We start from the raw sequence: 18,016 nt of genomic DNA on the forward strand, positions 1-18,016 counted from the left end.
ATTTTCCGGCACTCCTAGTTTACTAAACTTTGAATGTGTAACCCGTGTTTGATTGCTGTTCTGTTCTAGTATCCTTTGATTCTGTTTCATCACATTCGACACTGAATGTGACCCGTGTGTTAGGAAGGGGTAATGGCATGATGTGTGAGATATGAAAATTATACTGAAGACACACTCGAATTTGTCCATAATATAAGCTTGCCACTAAAAAATCAATATGGAATGGGGAACATTTCATTACCTGAGAGTGGGTGGAATGTGGAACTACCACTAAAAGAGGTTAGAGTGACTCGTTTATTTGCATTGAAGGTTAAACCAGCTGAAACAGGAGGAAGAAAGGGATGGAAGGCTCGGCTGATGGTGCTGGCTGCAGACTTCTGAGGAGTCTACACACTGGTAGATCACTTGGACTGAATCATGTGTTTCGTGTTATGATCCTAACGTTTAGTTGTAGAGCCCTTGGCTTGGATTTTATTTGGGTCAGTAAAGTGTTGGGAACACTTCAAACTTGACACTTGGGCAGAGTGATCTTTATTGGAAATTGGTGATCTCCGTGAAAGTGTCCTTCGAAACGTACACATAAATCTAATATTTGGTGTTCGTTAAACACCTTTTGACTGCTCAGTTGGGGCTCAATAACAGACACGATGCGGAAGGACAGACGGAGTGGAATTCTACCGATAAAGGTTAATAGTAAAGGAACGACGAGTTAGGATAACCTCCACGTGAGGAGAACATGTCACGACTTAACTAGCTCAGAGTTATGGCGTGTGTCTAAAACATCTGTCTGCTCCTCCAGCAGGGTAAAGAAGCTGCTGTAGTGATCCCTGTAAACAGCAGACTTTTAGTTGAGAATTGCATTGTGTGTCCTTGGCACTGCGCACACTTAAAGTAGTGGAGAGGTTATTAGGCCAGGTGCAAGACAGAAAGTGGTGGAGCAAATTGGTCAAGAAATGAGACTTGGTGTAGCGTCTACAGAACTGGATCAAAAGCAGCGTGTACACTGTTCTAAACAGCTGTAGCACCTGCTGCTGGGACTGAAGGGCGAGAAGTTTAAAACTGGTGTAGTCTGCTGGGCACGATTGGACAAGATGCCGGCGATCAAATCCAGCAAGGTGACCAAATGTGATTGGATTTCAGCACAGGACAGGGTGGAGCTAAATCTTCTATTGCTTAACAAGTTGCACAAGCAGTGATTTGGGCAGCTTCTTCACACAGAGGGTGTGCGTATTTGGAAGGAGCTGCCAGAAATAGTGGTTGAGGCGGGCACATGAGCAACATTTAAAAGCCATCTAGATAAGTTCATGGATAGGAGAGGTTTAGAGGGCTGTGGGTCAAACGCGGCAGATGGGACCAGCTCACTGGGCAACACAGTCGGCATGGACGAGTTGGGCCAAAGAGCCTGTTTCCGTGCTGTGTGACTATGAAACTTAAGATTATCTGAAGAGGCAAGATCTTATTTTATCCAAGATCCTTTTCATAAACTTGGGCTCTGTCCAGCAATGCATATGATCCAAAAGAAGTCCCTCTCTCGATCTAAAGCAATAGATTAGAACAATGTTACAATCTGACTGATGCAGAAACTGGATAAACAACACGGCATTCCAAGATAAAATTTGCATTTATCTCCAGGTTGAGATTGATGTTTCCGGTTGGAGACCATTTTATCAGAAGAGGAAAGCCATAGCAGTAGAACAGATCTTAAACACGTACGGTTCAGGAGAAATGGGGAGGAAGAATGAAAGGGAAGGCCTGTGATTGGTGGAATTCGGAAAAGAGTAAATAACCAAGGTGAAGCAAACTAGATGTGAGAGGAAGGCATTGGAGGGAAATGGACAGTCGACGTTTTGGGCTGAGACCCTTCATCAGGACAGACAGTGTAAAAGGAACGAGTGAAGAAAGAAACGATGAATCTGATGGAGGTGTGGATGGGAATGGCAGAACCATTATCAGGTACCTTTATAACAAAAACGGGGCAGTGCTCATGAACTAGAATTGTTAAACTTATTGTTGAGCTCAGTGGGCTGCGGTATGCCATTTTGAATGAGGTGCTGTCCTACGAATTTACATTAACCTTGATGGGACCAGTGTGGGACGGTGTAATCAGTACATGGCTGGCAGCTGGAAGATATTGTCCCACAATAGAGTTGAGCTGGCAGATATTGTTGAGGCTCCTGATGCAGCAGCTCATCTTAATTCCTGGGTTTGTAGAATGGATGATGTGCATTCAACCTTTTACTGTGATCTCCAACAGAGGAATTCCTTGTAGTTTCTTTGGCTCCCTCAAACTGACAGATACTTCTTCTAGATATTAGTTTACTAAATTCATGTCATCAGAAAGATCACCCTATTGGGTAAGATTGTATTTTAAAAATTGAATTAAATATAGCAAATACAATATATTTGCAATAGATGTGTTTATATTTGCAATTGAGTTTATGCTGACAATTTTATGTTGGGGGAAATAAAAATGTCTTTTTCTCTTGTTAAAGCTTATGAATTTGTGAACTTGAACTTGTATATTTGTTCAGCGATGGTCATACCACTGAATGTCAAAGGTAGGTGCTAGAATGTGGTCTCGGCCTTGCTCCATCTGCTGGGGAATTACAAATGGAATTGAAGATGGTGCAATCCTCGACCAACATCCCCACATCTGGCCTCATGATGGAAGGGAACAGCTGGAGATTGTTGGGGTTTGGACACTGCCCTGGGAAACTCCTGCAGTGATGTCCTGGCACTGGGATGACTGACCTCCAACAACTACAGCCAGGAACACCACCAGCTGCAGGATCCCCTCCAAGTCAACAACCCAAACAAATATGTGTGCAGTGTGGCTGCTGTAAGTCTGCCCATCCAAGTTCGGAGCGTTAATCGTTAGGATGCAAGAAATAGCGACATTTAGTCTTAGTCATAAGCCACGTGTTGGAGGGTGTCAACAACAGTGTTATAGAACACAGAACCCTACAGCACAGCACAATACAGGCCCTTCGGCCCACAATGTTGTGCTGACATTTTATCCTGCTCTGAGATCTATCTAACCCTTCCCTCCCACATAGCCCTCCATTTCTCTATCATTCATGTGTCTGTCTAAGAGTCTCTTAAATGTCCCTAATGTATCTGCCCCCACAACCTCTGCCGGCAGTGCGTTCCACACACCCACCACTCTCTGTGTAAAAAACTTACCCCTGACATCCCCCTTATACCTTCCTCCAATCACCTTAAAATTATGTCCCCTCGTGTTAGCCATTGTCGCCCCGGGAATGTTATCGACCCAGTCTGGGTTTTGCTGGGACCACTTGTCTCCAGACCTCATCAAATCTTGTAAACAAGGACCAAGGGGCTAAATTGCAGAGGTGGGTGTGACTGCCCTGTCATCAAGGTAGCATTTGACCAAGTCCAGCATCAAGGAGCCTGGTAGAGTCATACAGTTACACAGCACAGATATACTGCTCTACTGAAGACAATGGGCATCAAGGGGAAGATGGCTGTAGTTGTTGGAGGTCAGTCATCCCAGTCCCAGGACATCACTGCAGGAGTTTCCCAGGGCAGTGTCCAAACCCCAACAATCTCCAGCTGTTTTCTTCCATCATGGGGCCAGATGTGAGGATGTTGGTCAACGATTGCACCATCTTCAATTCCATTTGTAATTCCCCAGCAGACGAAGCAAGACCGAGACCACATTCTAGCACCTACCTTTGACATTCAGTGGTATGACCACCGCTGAATCTACTCCATCCAAATCCTGAGGACCAGACATTCAGCTGGATCCGCCACATAAATACTGGGTCCACAACAGCAGGCCAGAGGCTGGGTCTCCTGCAGTGAGTGGCTTACCTTCTAACACTCCAAGGCTTTTCCACCATCTGCACAAATGAGGAGTGTGATGCAACACTCTTTAATTGCTTGGCTGAGTGCAGCTGCAACATCACTCAATAAGATCCACCCCACCCAGGACAAAGCGGCCCATCTATTTGGCAACCCACCCACCTCTCAAAACATTCATTCACTCCAACACTGTTACACCATGTTGGAGGGATGCAAGAAGCTGCAGGGAGTAGTGGACTCTGCCAAGTACATCACAGGCACATCCCTCCCCACCATCGGGAGTATCTACAGGAGGTGCTGCCTCAAGAAGGCACCATCCATCATCAAAGATCCCCACCATCCGGGCCGTGCCATCTTCCCGCAGCTCCCATCGGGCAGGAGGTACAGAAGCCTGAAGTCCCCACACCACCAGGTTCAGGAACAGCTACTTCCCTTCAACCATTCGGTTCTTGAACCAACCGGCACAACCCTAATCACTGCAGTTTAGCAACACTGTGACCACTTTGATCACTTTGCACTAAAATGGACTTAGTTTTTGTTCTAATTGTGTTCTTTCTTGTAAAAATTGTGTATAATTGATGTTTAATTTATGTTTTTCTTGTGAATGCTGCTTATCTGATTCTCTGAGCCTGTGCTGCTGCTGTAAGTAAGTTTTTCATTGCACCTGTGCACACATGGACTTGTGCAGATGACAATAAACTCGACTTTGACTTTGGAATTCAATCCTGAGAAGTCTGAGCTAACACAACTGGTAGAGCTGCTGCCTCACAGCTCCAGAGACCCAGATTCAATTCTGATCTCGGGCACTGTCTGTGTGGAGTTTGCACGTTCTCCCTGTGACCGCGTGGGTTTCCCCCGGGTGCTCCGGTTTCCTCCCACATCCCAAAAATGTGCGGGTCGGTGGGTTAATTGATGCTGTAAATCACCCCCAGTGTGTGGGTGAGGGGTAGAATCTGGGGGGAGTTGATGGGAGTGTGGGGAGAATGAAATGGGATCAGTGTAGGGTTGGTGTAAGTGGGTGGGTGATGGTCGGCACGGAGTTGGTGGGCCGAAGGGCCTGTTTCTACAACTTGATGACTAATGCCTTTGGGAGTTCAAATGAGGCATGGTCATCCATGGTAGATGACAGAGTACTGAAGGGAAATAGGGGGACAGTTAGGGTGACCATGAAGGCATTATTGGTACCTGGCTTTAATAGTTCAATATAAGAATGGGCAGAATCTGCCAGGATCATAAGACACCATCTTGGCCAGAGCTACAGAAATGTGTGTAGGATAGATGAAGTACCACCAGAGAGATGATTTATGAGGATGCTCCCAGGGCTGGAGAATTTTAGCTATGAGGAGGCATTGGATAGAATCATAGTCATGGAGTCATACAGCACGGAACCAGCCCCCTCAGCTCAACTACTCCATGCCCAACAGAATTTCTATTCTTTATCTTTACTAGTCACATGTACATCGAAACGCACAGTGAAATGCATCTTTTGCATAGAGTGTTCTGGGGACAGCCCACAAGTGTCGCCACGCTTCCGGCGCCAACATAGCACGCCCACAACTTCCTAACCCGTACGTCTTTGGAATGTGGGAGGAAACCAGAGCACCCGGAGGGAACCCACGCAGACACGGGGAGAACGTACAAACTCCTTACAGACAGTGGCCGGAATTGAACCCGGGTCACTGGCGCTGTAAAGCTTTATGCTAACCACTACACTACCGTTCCTGCCCTCCCATCTAAGCTAGTCCCATTTGCCTGCCTTTGGCCCACATCCCTCTAAACCTTTCCCATCCATGTACCTGTCCAAGTGCCTTTTAAGTGTTGTTAATGTACCTGCCTCAACCATTTCTTCTGGCAGCTTGTTCCATATACTGGTGAAAAATTTGCCCCTCAGGTTTCTATTAAGTCTCTCCCCTCTCACCTTAAACCTATAGTATGGATAGGCTGGAATTTTTTTTAACCCAGGAGATTTAATTTGCGGGGAGGAAATTTAATTAAGAACAGCCTCGGTGAGTGACACCAGTGAGTAAATGATTTAATATAATTGGCTGAGGCAGAAAGACTCATTTATGAAGTACTTGATTGACCATTTGAAAAGCTGTAAGGGTGTGGACAGATCTGGAATGGACAGCTCTTCTTTGTAAATAGAATGACACAGTGGCACAGCAGGCAGAGCCGCTGCCTCACAGAGCCAGAGACCCGGGTTTGATCCCGCCCTCCGGTGCTGTCTGTGTGGAGTTTGCACGTTCTCCCTGTGACCAAATGGATTTCTCCCGGGTGCTTCCGTTTCCTCCCACATCCCGAAGACGTGTGGGTCGGTGGGTTAATTGGCTGCTGTAAGTTGCCCCCAGTGTGTGGGTGGGGGGTAGAATCTGGGGGGAGTTGATGGGAATGTGGGGAGAATAAAATGGGATCAGTGTAGGGTTGGTGTAAATGGGTGGGTGATGGTCAGCACGGACTTAATGGGCTGAAGGGCCTGTTTCCGTGCTGTGTGATTCTATGACTCTACAACAGCATTTCAACATGATATGCAAGAGATTGCAGTGCACCCTGTAAAAATTGATAGAAGTCCTTGACTCTATTGTGCTTACACTGAGTATGTAGGAACTTCTCACAGAGGGATCTCTGGGTTTCTCTACCCCAGAGGGTGTGGAGACTGGATCTCTGTGGGGTTTAAAGAGGAGGGAGATAAATATTTTGAAATATCAGGGAACTGAGGGCGATGGGGAACTGGCACAGAAGAGGAGATGAGGCCTGGAGCAGATCAGCGACGGTCACAGTGAATGGTGGGACAGGACTGAGGGGCCGAGTAGCCTCCTCCTTCCCCTATTGTCTTGTGTTCTTATGAGAAGTAGGATGAGGCCACTTCAAGCCTACTGAACAGTTACCGTTTCTGGTCTGGGTCTCTTCAAAAAGGTCTGAGTAAAAGTCCTGGAACTGTTCCTCTCTCCACAGATGCTGCCTGACCTGCTGAGTCTTTCTCGCATTTTCAGCATTTATTGAACAGTTCTACTTGGATTGAGATGCAAATCACTCGCTCTCTCTCTCCTTCTGCCTCTGGATTTTGATCAAAGATACTGCAGAGAAACTCCTGCACCACTCCAGCTGACCAATGTCCCATTGTACTTTCAGTAAGCTTGATGTGTACGGTGCAGGGAGCAGAGCTACCCTACTGGATGGCTCTCCGTCCCCAACACTGTTTCATTAAGAGGCTGATCTTTTGCTTGAGGTGAGAGCATCATCAGCAACCTCCAACAGTGCGAGGCACAAGCTTCAGTCCCAAGGAGCGGTCCATGTTGCAACACGTAGCTGGTCCCCTCGGGCTGCCAGACTGAAGGATATCGTGAGAATCATTCCTGTTCTTTGGCCAGCTATCAGTCTCAGATCTCTCCCCTGACTGAGGTACTTACCTTTTAATGTGTGCAGGTCTTCAAAACACACACACACACACACACACACACACACACACACACACACACACACACACACACAAACATACCACACACACACACACTCACACACACACAGACATATACACACACACAAAAACACACACACACAGGCATATACACACACACAAAAACACACACATACACACACACACACAAAGACACACAGACACACCTACACACACACAGACACACACACATACACATGCACTAATACACACACATACAGTTACAAACACACACAGTAACAAACACATACACATGCACTGATACATACATACACACAAACACACATGCACACACACAGTTACAAACACAGACACACAGGTACAAACACGCACATGCAGATACACACAGATACAAACACGTGCACACACGCACAGAAATGAACACACATACCACACATAAACAGATACAAACACATACACACATGCACACACACAGTTACAGATGCACACAGATACAAACACACAAATACACACTCACAGACACACATATACACACAAACACATGCATACACACAGATACAAACATGTGCGTGCACACATATGCACATACATACACAGATGCAAACACACACACACACACACACACACACACACACACACACACACGTACATATTTCAGGTTAAAGGAGCTATGGGCACTGGGATTCAGAACAAAGATTCACCGAGGCACTAGATGGCAGTCAAAAGTCAACACATGAAGAGGAGTTAAGGTACACTTTGAAGCCACAGAAAGCAGTGCTTTGTACAAGCTCGGTGCATCTCATACCGTAACACTGGTGATAAGCCCATGATAAGCTGACAACTCTAAGACAGGTCAGAGGGGTTATGTCGGCAGACAAGAGGAGGTAGTTGGATAGTTTATGTTCATTAAGTGACAACAGCCAGTGCTACCATAACATCAGCACAGTCAGAGTGTTGGTGCTGGCTGGTGAGTAGACCCGTCACCAACGAACTCGATAAAAGATTAGAAGCACAGGGTAAAATATTTATAAGAAAGAAAGAGAAGTAAGAGAAGCCCAGCTGGATAAGTGGGATGTGTTTCTTTGGGAACAACAGGCGACATGACAGAGAACGTCAAAATTATTAACCCACTCTCCATGTTGTCTTATAGATCCATAGAGTTACACAGCATGAAAACAGGCCCTTCAGCCCAACTCATCTGTGCTGACCAAGTTGCCTAAACTGAGCTAGTCCCACTTGCCTGTGTTTGGCCCATATTCCTCTAAACTTTCCTATCCACGAACCTGTTGTATTGTGAAGGGTCATGGCTGTCACGTGACACCACTGATCACCTGGTCGAAAGACACATCACTGTCAATCAAGGTCTGGCTGCACCCACCCATCCATCCACACTTGACCACTGGCCTCTGTAAACACCTTTGTACCTGGCCTTGGGCCATTGGCCTGTTTGAACTACCTGGGCTGGACCACCCAGCCCTCCAGCACTATAAAGAGTGCCACACATGCGTGATTCTCTTTCTCTTGATTGCTCTGAGGAATCGTGAAACAACGCTGAAGAGACCATTGGTAAGAGTGTGCACTTCCACAGGGGTTAGGAGCGTTCTAAGTATATTCCCAGTAGCGCAGAGCCGATGCCTGCACTGAGTCAAGGGGTGGCAGGCATCGTATTGTTTCTTCATTGATCGTTTGTACCCAGTTCGTTGTGTGTGTGTGTGTGTGTGTGTGTGTGTGTGTGTGTGTGTGTGTGTGTGTGTGTGTGTGTGTGTGTGAGCGCACGCGCGCGCACCTTACCCTTGTTGCGATCCCCCCACGTTCGCGATCACCAGCGTGCGTGTGTGCACATGTGCATTGCTCCCGCTATCCTTTCTGTGTTTGTTTTTTATAAATAAATCGTTTTAACTCCAAAGACTGTGTCCAGAGTCTTCATCCTTAGAGACCCTTTGAACTTGTCTCACAACACCCGTCTAAGTGCCTTTCCAGCGTGGTAATTGTACCACCTCAACCATTTCCTTGGCAGCTGGTTCCATTTCCCCATCACTGTCTGTGTGAAAAACTTGTCCCTCAGAGTCTTTCCCCTCCCACCTTAAACCTGTGCCCTTATCACACAGGATGAGACCATTTGCCCGTAATTCGATGCAGGCTCACAGAGCAATCTCATTTCCCAACTTATTCCCCTGAAACCCATTCTCCCCACATTCCCATCAACCCTCCATAGATTCTACCCCTCACCCACACACTAGGGGCAATTGACCCACCGACCCGCACGTCTTTGGGACGTGGGAGGAAACCGGAGCACCCGGGAGAAACCCACAGGGTCACAGGGAGAAGGTGCAAACTCCGCACAGACGGCGCCGGAGGTCGGGATCAAACCTGGGTCTCTGGAGCTGGAATCCTCCAAGATCTTTGGATTCTTCCACTTCTAGCATCTCCAGTTTGGATCATTCCCTTCACTGCTCACCATGCCAGCATCTGCCTGCACTCTGTACTGGAATTCCATGAATGTCTCCAGCAAGGCAACATTTAACACATAGAGTCAGAGAGTTATACAGCATGGAAACAGGCCCTTCGGCCCAACTCATCCATGCTGACTATGTTGTCAGTTGAAATATCTTCTGAAAAATGAATAAGTGAGAAAAGTTTAGCTACAAGTCACTGGTAAGATTTATTGCCTAACCCTAACCCTAACCCTAACCCTAACCCTAACCCTAACCCTAACCCTAACCCTAACCCTAACCCTAACCCTAACCCTAACCCTAACCCTAACCCTAACCCTAACCCTAACCCTAAGTGGGGTGGGGGGGGGGGGGGTGAACCACCTTCAGGAACTGCTGCAGTCCTTCTGGTGAAGGAGCCCCCACAGTGCTGACTGGGAGGGAGTTCCAGGATTTCGACCCAGTGACAACAAAGGAACGACGATATACTTCTAAGTCAGGGTAGTGCACAACTTCAAGGGGAACGTGCAGGTGGTGGTGCTCCCCTGCACCCGCTGCCCTTGTCCTTGGTGGGAGAGGGGGTGGGTTTGGGAGGTGCTGTCAGAGTAGCCTGAGCGAGTAACTGCGGTGTGTGGTGTAGACGGTGCACACTGCGGTGTGTGGTGTAGACGGTGCACACTGCGGTGCGTGGGGTAGACGGTGCACACTGCGGTGCGTGGTGTAGACGGTGCACACTGCGGTGTGTGGTGTAGACGGTGCACACTGCGGTGTGTGGGGTAGACGGTGCACACTGCGGTGCGTGGTGTAGACGGTGCACACTGCGGTGTGTGGTGTAGACGGTGCACACTGCGGTGCGTGGGGTAGACGGTGCACACTGCGGTGCGTGGTGTAGACGGTGCACACTGCGGTGCGTGGTGTAGACGGTGCACACTGCGGTGCGTGGTGTAGACGGTGCACACTGCGGTGCGTGGTGTAGACGGTGCACACTGCGGTGCGTGGGGTAGACGGTGCACACTGCGGTGCGTGGGGTAGACGGTGCACACTGCGGTGCGTGGTGTAGACGGTGCACACTGCGGTGCGTGGTGTAGACGGTGCACACTGCGGTGCGTGGTGTAGACGGTGCACACTGCGGTGCGTGGTGTTGACGGTGTATACTGTGGTGCATTGTGTAGACGGTGAACTCTACAGCCACTGTGTGCCAGTCGTGGAGGGAGGGGGTGTTTAGGGGGTGTTTAGGGGCTGGGTGGGGTGCCGATCGAGCGGCTGCTTTGTCCTGGATGGTGTTGAGCCTTTTGAGTATTGTTGAAGCTGCAGTCACCCTGGTAAGTGGAGAGTGCTCCATCACCCTCCTGACATGGTGGGGAGGTCTTGTGTGTCAGGAGATGAATCATTCATGGAACACAGACCAGTACAGCACAGGAACAGGCCCTTCAGCCCACCATGTCTGTGCTGAACACGATGCAATCTAAACTTATCCCATCTGCCTGCACATGGTCTGTATCCCTCCATTCCCTGCCTGGTCATGTGTCTGTCTAAAACGCCTCTCAGACGTTAAAATCGTACTTGCTTCCAGCACCTCTCCGGCAGCATTTTCCAGGCACCCACCGCTCTCTGTGTGAAATACTTGCCTCGCACATCTCCCTCTCACTTTAAACCTATGCCCTCTAGTATTTGACATTCCCACCCTGGGAAAAAAAATTCTAACTACCCTGTCTATGTCTCTCATAATTTTATAAATTTCCATTAGGTCTCCCCTCAGCCTCCAATTCTCCAGAGAAAACAACCCAGGTTTGCCCAACCTCTCATATAGCACATGCCCTCTAATCCAGGCAACATCCTGGTGAACCTCTTCTGCACCCTCTCTAAAGCCTGCCGATCCTTCCTGTAATGCAGTGTCCAAAACTGCAAACAATACTGCAAAGTTTTATACAGCTGCAATGCGACTTACCAACTTTTATACTCAACACCCTGACCAATGAAGGCAAGCATGCCATACGCCTTCTTCACCACCCTATCTACTTGTGTTGCCACTTTCAGGGAGCTATGGATTGTACATCAATGCTCCAGAGGGTCCTGCTATTTACTGTATCCTTTCCTCTTACACTTGACCTCTCAAAATGCAACACCTCACACTTGTCCGGTTAAAGTGCATCTGCCATTTCTCTGCCCACATTTCCAACTGATCCATATCCTGCTGTATCCCTTGACAACCTTCCTCACTATCCACAAACTCCACCAATTTTTGTGTCGTCTGCAAACTTGCTAATCAAACCATCTACATTTTCATCCAGGTCATGTATATATATCACAAACAACAGGGGTCCCAGCACTGATCCCTGTGGAACACCATTGGTCACAGACCTCCAGTCAGAGGAACACCGCTCCACACCCAATAAACTGAGCCTAAATCATCCGAAGAAAAGCACAGCTTCAGGGAATCTGAAGTCACTTTGCGCAGCTCTGGTAATTATGGAACATAGAACAGTGCAGCACAGGAACAGGCCTTCGGCCCACAAGTCTGTGCTGACCATGATGCCAAATTAAACTAAACCTATCCGCCTGCACATGGTCCATACCTCTCCATTTTCTTCATATCCATGCCCAACTAAACTAATCCTTCTACTTACACAACGCCCATATCCGTCCATTCCCTGCATGTTCATGTGCCTGTCTAAGTGCCTCTAGATGTCTCTATAGTATCTGCCTCCACCACCACCCCTGGCAGCACATTCCAGGCACCCCCTACTCTCTGTGTTAAAAAACTTGCCCTGTACAAACTTTCCCTCTCTCACCTTAAACCCATGTCCTCTGGTATTTGACATTTCCACCTGGAAAAAGACCCTGACTGTCTACTCTATCTGTGCCTCTCATAATTTTTTAAACTTCTATCAGGTCTCCCCTCAGCCTCTGACACTCCAGAGAAAACAACCCAGGTCTGTCCAACCTCTCCTTATAGCTGAGGTTTGTTTTTGTTGAGACTCCTGTGTTCTGTCATTCCTTTATGCCCCACTGTTGTTCTTGTTGCTGGCATCACCAGCATTAATTGAGTCATTGCTATGGGTCATGTCTGATCCCAGAGCAAGTTTAAGAAATGTGTCTGCGCAACCCACCCACGTAACCCCCCCCTGCCCTCCCCACTCACCTCCTCCCTCATCATAAATTAGCAAGGTGACAACCTGCTGAGCCCCTGCCAAAGTGGCTGGGTTCACTCTTACACGCAACGCGCTCAGTGTGTGGTAGATGTTCCTCTGGACTCTTTTATGGGAGCTTGCAACTGTTAGGAGCGAGCTGTGGGTGGAATGTGTTGTGTGCGGATGATGCAAAACACATGTTGTAAATCATAGAGATCCCTTTGTCTCTTCAGCAAGAGGTTTGCAAAGAAAGTTTTGAGTTCAGCGTATGTTTTCTCTAGCCTGGCTCTGAAAATGTAATGCAATCTAGCGATGCATTCCACAGGTCATAGGAACTGTTGCACTGTGTAAAAACTTGCCCCTTAACTCTTTGGAGCGGGAACAGTTTCGGTTTTAACACTGCAGGTAAAAAGTCAAGAGGATGAAATGAGGTTGTTTTCACTCTGAACAGGCTCTTGATCAGGAGTGAGCTTCCTCAGTAATATCGCTCAGTCCAGAACTGGAAAGGGCAAAGATTTGCAGATACTAGGAATGGGCAGGAGTGTCACACAGCACCGAGAAAGGCCCCTCAGACCAGAGTGCATGCCAACCATCAACCACACACTTACATTTCTTCCCCCCACCCCCATTTCCCATCAACTCCCCCCAGATTCTACCTCTCACCCACGCACTGGGGACAATTTACAGCGGCCAATTAACCCACCGACCCCCACGTCTCTGGGATGTGGGAGGAAACCGGAGCACCCGGGGGAAACCCACATGGTCACGGGGAGAACGTGCAGATTCCGCACAGCCGAGGTCGGGATTGAACCCAAGTCTCTGGGGCTGTGAGGCAGCGGCTCTGCCTACTGTGCCACTGCACTGCGTGGGGTCAGAGTGGAGGTTGGAAGTGTTTTCTGGTCCAATTGACTGATAATTTCAAGGGCAAAACCTGACGGCCTGACAGTCCCGGCAGTCTGAAAACACAGTCCCACACCAGCCCCCCTTCAGTGTTTGCAACCCTCGCCGTGAGATAAAGGCCATCAGATAGTATATTATCTGATTTCGCAATATAGCATTCCTTCGGAACACGGAACCAGCAAACAATTCCTGCTCTGGCTGTTTCTCACCCCTTCAACTAATAGCCCAAGTGTGCCCCTTCTCCCTGCTGTGAGAAGCTGTTGGAACATAGAACATGGAACAGTACAGCACAGGAACAGGTGCTTCAGCCCACGATGTCTGTGCCGGACATGATGCTGAATTAAATTAATTCTCTCTGCTTGTACATGGTCCATTTCCCTCCACTCCCTGCATATTCATGTGTCTGTGGTTGGACAAACTTGGGTTGTTTTCTCTGGAGTGTTGGAGGCTGAGGGGACACCTGATAGAAATTATGAGAGGCATAGATAGGGTAGACAGTCAGAGTCATTTTCCCAGGATGGAAATGTCAAATACTAGAGGGCAGGGGTTTAAGGTGGGAGGGGGAAAGTTTAAAAGAGATGTGCAGGGCAAGTGTTTTATACAGAGAGTGGTGGGTGCCTGGAATGTGTTGCCTGGGGTGGTGGTGGAGGCAGATATGATAAGATAAGATCTCTTTATTAGTCACATGTACATCAAAACACACAGTGAAATACATCTTTTGCGTAGAGTGTTCTGGGAGCAGCCCGTAAGTGTCGCCACGCTTCCGGCGCCAACATAGCACGCCCACAACTTCCTAACCAGTACGTCTTTGGAATGTGGGAGGAAACCGGAGCACCCGGAGGAAACCCACGCAGACACGGGGAGAACGTACAAACTCCTTACAGACAGCGGCCGGATTTGAACCCAGGTTGCTGGTGCTGTAAAGAGTTATGCTAACCGCTACACTACCATGCCTGTCCGTGATAGAGACATTTAGAGGCATAGATAGGGTAGACAGTCAGTCTTTTTCCCAGACTAGAAATGTCAAGTACTACAGGACATACATTTAAGGTGAGAGGGTGAAAGTTTAAAAGAGATGTACAGGGCAAGTTTTTACACTCTTTTATACAGAGAGCGTTGGGTGCCTGGACTGTGCTGCCAGGGGTGGTGGTGGAGGCAGATACGATAGAGGGGTTTAAGAGCCTTTTAAGACAGACACGTGAATGTGTAGCGAATGGAGGGATATGGATCATGTGCAGGTAGAAAAGATTTAGTTTAATTGGTATTGGTATTTGTTGGTGTTGGTTTATTATTGTCACTTGTACCGAGGGACAGTGAAAAACTTGTCTTGCATGCCGATCGTACAGGTCAATTCATTACACAGTGCAGTTACATTGGGTCAGTACAGAGTGCATTGATGTAGTACAGGTAAAAACAATAACAGTACAGAGTAAAGTGTCACAGCTACAGAGAAAGTGCAGTGCAATAAGGTGCAAGGTCACAACAAGGTAGATCGTGAGGTCATAGTATAAGGGAATTGTATAAGGGAACCGTTCAATAGTCTTATCACAGTGGGATAGAAGCTGTCCTTAAGCCTGGTGGTACGTGCCCTCAGGCTCCTGTATCTTCTACCTGATGGAGGAGGAGAGAAGAGAGAATGTCCCGGGTGGGTGGGGTCTTTGATTATTCCGGCTGCTTCACCAAGGCAGTGAGAGGTAAAGACCAAGGAGGGGAGGCTGGTGTCCGTGATGCGCTGGGCTGTGTCCACAACTCTCTGCAGCTTTTGCGGTCCTGGGCAGAGCAGTTGCCGTACCAAGCCGTGGTGCATCCAGATAGGATGCTTTCTATGGTGCATTGGTAAAAGTTGGTGAGAGTCAAAGGGGACAAACCAAATTTCTTTAGCCTCCTGAGGAAGTAGAGGTGCTGCTGAGCTTTCTTGGCTGTGGCATCTACGTGATTTGACCAGGACAGGCTGTTGGTGATGTTCACACCCAGGAACTTGAAGTTCTCAACCCTCTCGCATTGTGTTCAGCACAGACATAGTGGGCCGAAGGGCCTGTTCCTGTGCTGTACAGTTCTATGTTCTATGGAAGAGGGGGAAGGAGTTGGCATTGATGGACCAACCCCACGTCCCCCACCTGGGCCCCCCTGAAAGTCACCTCAGCCAGGCCTTGGACCAGACCCTGAGGAGGTCCCTCAACTGACCTGCTGGGTGCTCAAAGATCAGAAGTGTAGAGCAGGAAAGCAAACTGAAACTGAGGAGCAGTCCCTTCAAATACTCAAAGAGGGCATGCAACCTCACGCATTCTACATACAGGCCAGCCCCGGGTAACAACAGGTCCTACTTATACAGACGTCCATAAGTCGATTTTGTCTGTAAGTCGGAAAATACACAAAGATCACTCACTACAGTAACCATACCTCCATGTCATCAAAATAAATGGCATCAAAAGCACTTAAGATGGATAAGAAAGGACAGTAATAAAAGTGGAGAGAGATAGAGGAAACTAGTTCTGCCATACGTCGAACGTTTGAATTTATTAATATTACAGGAGCTCGTTCATATGTATAGGTGTCCATAAGATGGGTGTTTGTAACCTAAGGACAGTCTGTGTGTGTGTTAGGGATTGAGATAATGGAATTGGATCCCTTCCCCCAATCTCAACGTCAAGGACCACTTTATGAAGAATTATGTAAAATATTACAGGTAAAGCAAAAGCCTTTCACCCTGTCCTAATCAGTTCCCCCATTCATTCTCTGCAAACTCTGTCAACATATCCTTCCTCTCTGTTCCTCCCCCGTTTATCTGTATTTCCCTTAAATCCATCTCACCTTAATTGATCCCTCTAGATGCATGTCCCAGATTCTGGCTAAAAATGTTCCTCCTGATTCATCAACGGATTTCTCCATAACTATTGAATTGTAATTTTGCAAACAATGTGTGACTTTATTCTTATTGAACCAGAATGGAGCAAACAATAACCGTACAGCAGTAAACAGTGCAGGGGCATATTGGTTAGCAGATTAGCAGTCTTGGGGTCTGTGCTAATGATTCTGTGACATAGGTTTCAAATTCACCATGGGAACTGGGCAATTTAAATTGAATTTATTTGGTAAATCTGGAATTGAAAACCTAATGTCAGGAATACCTTGCATTTCCTCTCTTCTCACAGAGGGTGGTGAATCTCCATCCTTGGTCTCTTACATGTACTCACCAACCAAGGGAAGGCAGTAAATGCTGGCCTTGCCAGTGGAACTGACATCCCGTCAATGAAAAGAAAAAGGAGCTTCCCCTGACATTATTAGTCATAGATTCATACAGCACAGAAGCAGGCCCTTCGGCCCAACTCGTCCATGCTGACCAAGATGCCCATCTGAGCTAGTCCCATTTGCCTGCATTTGGCCCTTATCCCTCTTAACTTTTCCGATCTATCTACATCCACAATGTCTTTTAAATGCTGTTATTGTACCTGCCTAAACCACTTCCTCTGGCAGCTCGTTCCATATACACTCCACCCTCGGCTTGAAGAACTTGTTCCTCAGGTCCCTTTTAAATCTCTCCCCTCTCACCTTAATCTGATGCCCTCTAGTTGTTGATTCCCTTTCCCTGAGAAAAAGACTGTGTGCATTCACCCTGTCTACGCCCCTCATGATTTTATACATTGTATTGTAGAGTACAACAGAATTACAGAGTCACAGAGTCATCCAGCACAGAAGGGGGCCCTTCAGCCCACCTCAGGTACCCATCTCTGCTAATCCCATTCACCGGCACTTGGTTTGCAGCCTTCTATATCTTGGCAATTCAAATCCTCCTGCAAATACTCCTTAAATGCTGTGAGAGTCCCTGCCTCCACCCCCCACGTGGTTCTGGATTCCAACCACCTCCTAGGTGAAAAAGATCCCCTCTAAACTATTTACCCTTACCATAATCCTATGCCCTCCAGTTTCAGACACCTCTGCTATGGGGAAAAGTTTCCTCCTGTCAATATCCCTCATCATTTTGTGTACTTTGCTTTGATGAACCATCACTTTTAATGCAGGAAATGTAGCAGCCAATAGGAACATAGCAAGCATCCACAAACAGCAGTTAATGATTACACATTCAATGATCTGATGATAACTATTGGCTAATCAGTAAAAAAGAAACACTGCTCTCCTTCAAAATAGTGCACAGGATCTTTACTGTCCTCAGGACCTCAATTGAATGTCTCATGCAACATCTGGTACCTCCAAGATTCCCCTGGCAATCCAGCCTGGTGCCTCCAGTCATCCCTTGGTGCTGAACTGGATAATCGGCCTGGACTGTGTTCTTTAGTTGCTGGTATTGGTATTGG

This window comes from Pristis pectinata, chromosome 3 (genome assembly GCF_009764475.1).
Source record: "Pristis pectinata isolate sPriPec2 chromosome 3, sPriPec2.1.pri, whole genome shotgun sequence".
NCBI lineage: Eukaryota > Metazoa > Chordata > Chondrichthyes > Rhinopristiformes > Pristidae > Pristis > Pristis pectinata.